A 7792-nucleotide genomic window follows, 5' to 3' on the forward strand; every position below is an offset into this window, starting at 1 on the left:
CTCTAGTTGGGTTTGAACTTAACACCGCTTGTCACACTCAGGAACCCAACCAATACAATTATTCATGAAACCGAAGGATTTTCAATACTAACTATCTACAATCACTTCACTAACTATATATAAAGGAATGAAGGTATGATATAATTAATACCCCGTTGTACTCACATAAGTGTATATGCTTTGTAGTACACTAATTTGACAGGGGTCCATTATCGAAGTTTTGCAAAACTTGTATCTGTTACTGCACATTGTTTATATATAAAAAAAAAATGTATAAAAAAAAATCATATAACACACAACGACATATATTCAGTAATATTAGACCTGGCAATTGTGACCCATACTCTCAAATTCGGGTCAAATGGGTCAAGCTTTTAGGTTAATTGGGTCTTGAGAAAAATTAAGCCTAACAATGTAAATCAAAACTTAAAAAAAGATCCAAATCAGTTTCTCTCCAACCTATTGAGTCCTATAAAAAAAATTAAGAAACGGGTCTAATGGGTATCAATACTCAAAGATCAATAAATAGAAATGGGTCTAATGGGTTTTGTGAATGGGTCGAGCACAAAAAGTTGCATCTGTTAAAAATTAATGAAAGCAGTCATGGTTATATCATTTATTATGTACATTAATAGTTCTTATGTATATATAATAAATAATAATAACTAATATAATGTAATAAATGTAAAAAAAGCGATGTAACCCATTTGACCCAACTGACATGTGACCCGTTTCGACCCGTTTCGACCCGACCCAACCTGACCCATTTTGACCCGTTTAAAAAATTGACCCATTTGACCTATGACCCATTTCAACCCAAAACCATTTTGACCCGTTACCCAAACCGACCCAACCTGACCCGTTTGCCAGGCATAAGTAATATAGAAGGTTGTCTTAGGCTTCATAATGAAACGATATAAGAGAAACTAGACAACTTTGTACTATGATCATCTTCAAAGTAAGATGCGTCTCTTTGCTTAACATACTAACACAAGTCTGAACACTAAACTAGTAGCAACAAAATGATTAGTTTCTTTACCGTATGCAAGTTAGCCCTTGCTTGGTCATATTAACTCCACAATCATCATCCCTATAAGACAGAGATGACCAGCAATGCATAGGAAGCGCAAAGCACACGTTAAGACGGGGTAAAGGGTGCCTGATTTGCTAGGCAAAGTAATCATGTTGTGATCAGCATACACAACAACAGATGTCAATCCAAATACCAAAAATTTCCACACAATGGAGTTCATCAAGAAGGCGTTGGCTTCAACTGGAGTTTCTTGTTTACCTTGAACGGTGAGCGCCAACACCACTGAAAGATTAAAAGCAAGAGAGCTCCTACATGATACGGTTTGTAGTCAATCTCAACAGTAACATTAGCATTCTGAATCCTGTAATAAATGATAAAACACAAGAAACTATATTAAAATTTAAAGCCAATCGAATTGTTGGAATATTAAAAATTCTGACATGAAAGTGAATCCTTTCACTATAATGAACACAAACAAAAAAACGAATATAAGCAAGAGCAACTGTGAATAATTAACTGGTGTAAGCAAAAGGACAGCATAAGCAATACACAACTTCAGATTCTTTAAGAAGCATAAGTTGACAAGATACAATTAATAACATATTGATTGATCCTAATTCCGCAGGAGGATTAGAAACAAGTGCGAAGTGTTGATTGTGAGTGAAGTTGGATTGATTGATTGCTAAATAATCTATAATTTGACTATGTATATAACAACATATCAACAAAATTAAACAAATACGATCATCATCAGCATCATCATCATTAAGCATAAATAATATCCAACAAACACAACGAAACAACAAGACGTTCAGACTCATAAAGCAGTTCAATGTAGACAAACAATAAGTATATCTGTATATATACATACTCCGTATAAAAATTTAACCAAAAAAAAAAAAAAAAAAAAATAGAGATCTCACATAGGTGTAGATTCATTTGTAACGGATTTCGTAACCGCTCCGCCACTACTTTTCACAGCAACATTCGAATCGCCGTCCATTGATTGGATTTTACAAAACCCTAATTTTTTTACTTTGAGAGAGAGAGAATAGACTTCTTTGATGTTGTGGCAAAAACAGAATACTGAAATGTCATCTACGAGCAGGATTCTTTTTAGTTTTTTGCTCCCTGACCCTTCAATTTAGTAAACATCTAGCGATACTTACCCTCAGCTTTTATTTATTACAACTTTAGCCCAATACTATTTATTACTATTACTATAGTATCTAAATAACAAAAATGGTAAATAGTAACCAGAGTTATTTTCGTTATTTCACCCTTTTTAAAAAAAAATTAACTAACTATTATTACACCAATAAAGCCCACTACACTTTTTCCAAAAAATCAAAACGACCCCCCAAATAGGGGGTAAACTGTCAAATAATCATTTTCATAAAAAATCTTAAATAAACTCCACCCAAATATTTAACGGGTCATATCTTCTTGCTCGCAACGAGTTAAATTTTTCCGACACCATCGTTAAACTCGAAATAATTTTAAGAACACAATGTCACTAACTATACGCAAAATGGTCGCTTTTTAAAAAACGTTAAATATTTGAGGTAGTTTTCATACATGTTGATTTTGCGTTAAATTTTTACAAGTCGAAAATTTCATAGCGAAACGCAGAGATGCACATATATTGTTAATTTAAAAATAACATTTAAATCTTTCATGAGTTATACCTTTTAGTTCGACTCGAGTTACGATTCAACGACATCATCGTTAGCCACGAAATAATTTTACAAACTAAAAGCAATAAAATACATCGAAAACCGAACCCCCGGCGCGAAGCGAGGGTTCGAAAACTAGTTTGTTGACCAAATATAACAAACCCTTTAATAGAAATTTAGTTTACTTTTTTATATATCGGTTTTCTCATATATTTTTATTTCATTCTTTTAATTTTTATGCACACTAATGAATTTTACCTTCGCATTGTTTTAACTGCAATTCTATTGAGAAAAATACGCTATAAGCCTAGATGACCAAATTTCCCCCTATCGCTATAAGCCTGGTCATACTTTAGTAAAGGAAGACGAAATTAGGAAAATATGGGAAGAGCATTTCTCATCTCTCTTCATTGGGGGAAGTCCAGAGCGCCACGAGGACTTACAAGACCCTGATATAAAACAATCCCAGAACAACATGGATTGCGAGAGGATTAGCCAAGATGAAGTTAGATTGGCACTACGAAAAATGGGGAGAAATAAATCAGTGGGACCAGATCAGATACCTATTGAGGCGTGGAGGTGCCTTGGCGATGATGGTGTTAGGTGGCTAACTTGCCTATTTAACAAGACGTTTTCAAAGCTCTAAAATGCCCATGGAATGGAGACTGAGCGAGACTATTCTCATCTATAAGAACAAGGGGGATGCTCAATGTTGCGGTAACTATAAAGGCATAAAATTACTTAGTCATACTATGAAGTTTTGGGAGAAAGTGATTGTGACTAGACTACGACGCGAAACTAATGTTTCGGAGAACCAATTTGGTTTCATGCCAAAGCGCTCTTCGATAGAGGCAATCCATATTATTAGGAACCTTATGGAGAAGTATAGAGAAAAACAAAAGAACCTAGAGATGGTTTTCTTAGACTTGGAAAAGGCCTACGATTGCGTGCCACGAAACTTGATTTGGAAGACCCTTAAGGGTAGATGTATCTCGAGTAGGTATATTAATGTTATTAGGGATATGTATGAAAGGGCGAAGTCTTGTGTTCGAATGCCGGTGGAAAATATTGAAGTTTTTCCAATAGAAGTAGGCCTGCACCAGGGATCGGCCCTTAGCCCTTTTCTTTTTGATTTGATCCTTGATGAGCTCTCTCGAGGGATACAAGAGGGCATCCCTTGGTGCTTGATCTTTGCCGATGATATTGTGCTTATTTCGGATTCTAAGGAGGAGCTTAATAGAAGACTAGAGCAATGGAGGGTGGCCTTAGAAAGTAATGGACTACACATTAGTAGACAAAAGACGGAATATCTTAGTTGCGATTTTGATAGGAATGATGATGAACAAGGTGATGGAGTGAACATATGCATTGGAGACCAGATCTTGCATCCACAAACTTCGTTTAGATACCTAGGCTCGATGCTCCACAAATCGGGGAGGATAGATGAAGACGTGTCGCACCGTATAAAAGTAGGGTGGATGAAGTGGAGAGCAGCGACTGGAGTCTTATGCGACAAGAAGATCCCCCTAAAGCTGAAAGGAAAATTCTTCAAGGTGGCAATTAGACCTGCCATGTTATATGGATCAGAGTGTTGGCCAATGACGAAGGCGCAAGAGAGGAGGATGGAGGTGGCAGAGATGAGGATGCTTAGGTGGACATGCGGTAAAACCATGCTGGATTTGATTCCAAATAATGTTTTTAGAGAGAACCTGAAAGTTAGAAGCATCGTCGACAAACTAAGAGAAGAGCGGCTACGATGGTTTGGGCATGTGAGAAGGCGATCTCCTACTGCACCTGTTAGGAGAGTCGAGACACTTACGGTTGATGGTGTACGGAGAAGGGATAGACCTACCCGTAGGTGGGAGGATAGAATAAAGCTCGACTTGAAGGAGCTTTTATTGACCGAGGACATGACTTCTGATAGGATTACGTGGAGGACTAGAATTAGAATAGAGGAGTAGGTTTTTGTTTGGTTGGGTGCTGGTGTGTTGGTGTGGTTGTGTGTTGGGGGGTTTGTGTGTTTGTGTGTTGGTGTTTATGTGTCTTCTTTTACTGTGATTTTCGTGTGTTTGTTTTTGTTTGTTCGTTTCGTCATGTAGCGTGTATTTTTGCTCTCTGCTTATTATCGGGCCCTCTTCTTTTTATTGGGCTTGTATGTGTGTGCTTGTTTGTATTTGTTTGTTTATTTGTTTAGGGTTTGCGGATATGTTTGTATGTATGATTATATGTTTGCTTTATGTCTGCTACGTTTGTTTTATATACGGCCTTGTTACGTATGCTTCTGTATACATGTTTGTACGTACTGTTTCTTGTATGTTTGTATGTGTGTATAAATGTATGTATGTATGTATGCTTGTATGTATGTATGTATGTTTGTATGTGGGCCGTTTATTATGTATGTATGTATGTATGCACGCGACCATGTTTCAGGTATGCATGTTTTTGTTTGGTTACTTACGGTTTCTTGTTTGTATGTATGTTTGTATGTATGTTTGTATATATGTATGTATGTATGTATGTACGTACGTATGTATGTATGTATGTATGTATGTATGTATGTTTGATTGTTTGTAGGTCTATGTATCTAGGTTTGTATGTTTTGTTGTTCTTGGTTATTTGTATGTGGTCATACATGTTTATTGTTCTTCTGTTGTAACTTCTCTCGAAATTTCTTGTGCTTCGCACTACTGTCTTGCGCACGTACGTTTGTTTGTTCGTTTGTTGGTCTGTGTTGCAAGGTTTGTATGTTTTGTTGTGTTTAGGGTTGCTTGTTTGCGGTCATATATGTTTTTGCTTTTTAGTTGTAGCATCTCTCGTTCTGTCCTGAGCTTTGCCCTACTGTCTAAGGTACGTCTTCTTTTCCCATTATATATATATTCATATATATATATATATATATATATATATATATATATATATATATATATATATATATATATATATATATATATATATATATATACATATACTTTTTTTTACACGGTTCTGTTAAGCGAGGCTTAGCAAGCGTCGATTTATTGGCGACTTGACTGCCGCTTAGAGCCTAAATTGAACTCCAGGCACAATGTAAAACCTATGAAAATTTGATTCTACCATTTTCATGGCGTCTCTGTTTATTTTATTTTATTTTACTTATTTATTATTATTTTTTTTCTTACTATTATATATATATATATATATATATATATATATATATATATATATATATATATATATATATATATATATATATATATATATATTTATTTATTTATTTATTATTGTTGTTTTTTCTCATTCTCTATGGCCGGAGGTCCCCTTGAAAGCAATCTCTTTACCCGTCGAATAGAGAGAGGGAGGACTTTCTCCGCCCTTGTGAGTGTTTAACTCGGGGTGGAGAAATGATTTCTCTTTATTCTAGGATAGAGGAAGGATTGTCTACATCTCACCTCCCCCATACCCCACTCATATGGGATTGGGTTTTGTTGTTGTTGTTGTTGTTGTAGAATTTAACGTGATAAGATGAATAGTTGAATGATTAATTAAAATAAATAGAGAATTAACCCAAATAGTATTCAAAATGTATCAAGAAAATTTAAAAACATATTGGTTCAAATAAAGATACAGTTAATCTAAAAAGTTAAAATATTTGAGTTGTATAAATGGATTAGAGATATATCTAATAAAGAAAAATATTATATCAATTTTTTTCAGCTAAGTTGAGAATTTTTTTTTTTGGGTAAGCGGGGAAACCTTCATATGAACGAACACATTGGTTCCCTCATAGAAGGTAAAACCTCGGGTAATCAAGCCCCCGAGCGCGAGACCTGGTACCGGGTGAATTGCGCATTATGCGCACCCTCTAGTCACACTCCCTTTTTGAACAATTTGGCATAGCCAGGAATTGAACCCGGGTGGTGTGCTTCATTGGGCAACTCGGTGGCCACTCAGGCAAACCTGAATGGTTAAAGTTGAGAAATTTATCAACTTAAGAAAATATGCAGATTTGAAATCGTTAAAAGATAATCGAGGGTTTAAGGTAAAAATTAGGCGAGCGGACAAAAGAAATTAGGTGGGGGTAAATAACGGAGGGTTGTAAGTGAAAGATGGGCGAGGACTAAAAGTGGATAAAAGAAAGTAAAAGGGACTAAATTGTAAATTTTCGATGTGTGTTTGGAATAGTGAACCCGAACTTAAGCACCCAATCCGAAGCTGACATGTGAAACCCGAGCCTAGACTTGGGTGCCAAACCACTTTTACCAATTCTTGATATATACAATAAGTTCTTTTTATCCTTTTTATACAACAACTATTCTTTTGATATAACCTAACTAACCATATATACATTGACAAATATTAAGAATATATTGAATGTAGATATATAATGGACAAAGTAAATATAAAGTTTTTTTTTTTACATCAAAAGAAATTATATTAAACAACTAGCAAGACGCTGGGGAAATACAAAAACTTCAAGGAGTCTAGTGGATTATGCAAACACACATACCAATTAATCCTAGCTTTTTATATCTAGAATAACCAAAAGAAAAACGTAACAATAATGTTGTTCAACACATGGCCGATTCAGATGCTATGCTAGTAACTAGAGTTCTTTTCTTCCCCTAAATGCTAAAAGAAATCAAGCCAAACCCACGTCTTCCATGGAACCCCATAAAGGAATAAGAATATATAGCCAATTAGCAATTCAAGACCAAATTTGTTTACAGATGTCACATGCTACAAAAATATTGTGTTCTGTCTCCGTCTCCGGATGGGTTTCCCATCATATACATGTCGAATTAGAAAGAGTGATGCCTTAGCCGCTAGATGATCCCCTGTAGAAAGACGATTAATTTTTAGACACTAAATAAAAACGTTGATTTTGGACGGGTTGAGAGCTAGCCAATTTGTGGATGAGTAAATGGAGCATGCGATAGTTTATCATTTAGCAGTGTAGCTTCTGCTACGGAAAACGTGGACGAGCCATTCCGAACCAAAACAACATCACAATTTGAGAGAAAAGTTGATTGCAATAAATCAGATAATGCGAAGAAAGAGAATAGTTCTATACCTCCACGAGGCTCCCTTCTCCAAAACCATTTCC

This window comes from Rutidosis leptorrhynchoides, chromosome 4, assembly GCF_046630445.1.
Source record: "Rutidosis leptorrhynchoides isolate AG116_Rl617_1_P2 chromosome 4, CSIRO_AGI_Rlap_v1, whole genome shotgun sequence".
In the NCBI taxonomy this organism is placed as follows: Eukaryota; Viridiplantae; Streptophyta; class Magnoliopsida; order Asterales; family Asteraceae; genus Rutidosis; species Rutidosis leptorrhynchoides.